Source organism: Ailuropoda melanoleuca, chromosome 11, assembly GCF_002007445.2.
Source record: "Ailuropoda melanoleuca isolate Jingjing chromosome 11, ASM200744v2, whole genome shotgun sequence".
NCBI lineage: Eukaryota > Metazoa > Chordata > Mammalia > Carnivora > Ursidae > Ailuropoda > Ailuropoda melanoleuca.
Window position 1 is genome coordinate 45,293,455 of NC_048228.1, and position 1,243 is coordinate 45,294,697.

The window sequence follows — 1,243 nt, forward strand, 5'->3', positions numbered from 1 at the left end:
GCTTCTGTCTTTCATATTACAAATTTCTCTCAAATGTTTGGTAATCTTTGGCTCATATTTAGGAGTGGACAGTTTAAAAGCTAATTGGATGTTGGGAATTGGGCTAGGACTTGTTAACTTTGGGGTTCACTGTTGAGTGATCGGACTGTGTCATTTTATTAGGAATCCCTTGGTAATCTCTCTTCCCCCTTCCCCTTTCCTTAGCTGCTCAGATTCACCGGAAGTGTTTGTCCACTCTCCTACCTGAGGGGTAAAAAACCTGGCTCCCAGTGTTTTGGGATTCCAGTGAGGGAAGACAGCTGAGGGTTCTGAAAGTACTTTGTTCACTCTATGCCTATTGAGTACAAAGACACCACCTTTTCTTACCCTCTTCAGGTAATCTTCAGTTTTCTGCCAGGAATGTAGGGTTCTTTTTGTCAGTAGAGAGGAACTTGGGGGTTTAACTGCTTGTCAAACAGACTTTGAACCAATCCTCTTAGTCCTTTTCTCTCTATCTTGAAAGGTACTGAGCTGTCAATTGCTGGGCCTTTCGGGGGTTCTGTGGCAGATACCCTCATTGCTGATAGCATATTCGGTTTTCTTGTCTGTTGAGTCCATTACCACTTGTTCATAAGCTTTGCAGTTTCCAAGATTCTGTTGTCACTCACGGTTTTTAAATGTTGTTCACCCCTCCCTCCCCCGCCCAGCTTTTCAAAGTACTGGGTTTTAGTAGGATTTCAGAAGGGACTAGAAGTGATAATGGTCAATTTTTTACAGCCGTTTTTATTTGCGTGGGGGTGGTTGGTGATACAAGGTGTGGGGGAACATAAAGGGGCAGGTAAATTAAAATACAGATAGTATTCCAGAATTTGGCCAACACAGTAAATTTCACAAGTTTGCTAGTTGATTATAGAACCGATTTCTGTTTATTAACAGTGTTCGGTAGCTTTGATTTAAATTCTCCAGTTTTGTAGACTTACAAGAGCTCCTACTTTTCAAGTAATGTGTGAGCTTCCTTGGTCTGCTGTTGTAGTTCAAGTTTTAATACTTTTTTGCGTACTAGATGTGTGCTACCAGGTGAGTTATAATATCTCGTGGGGTTTTGGGTTTGTCTTTTATTCCTTTCTTAACCTTCAGTGAGTTTTATAAGGTTGCAAGTTTTGTTGACTACGGTATTTCCACGCTGCGTTGATAGTTGCTCCAACGTTGTGCACAAGTTAGAATACATGATGTGGAGCATCTGTCCAGGCGTCATTCATGCGGG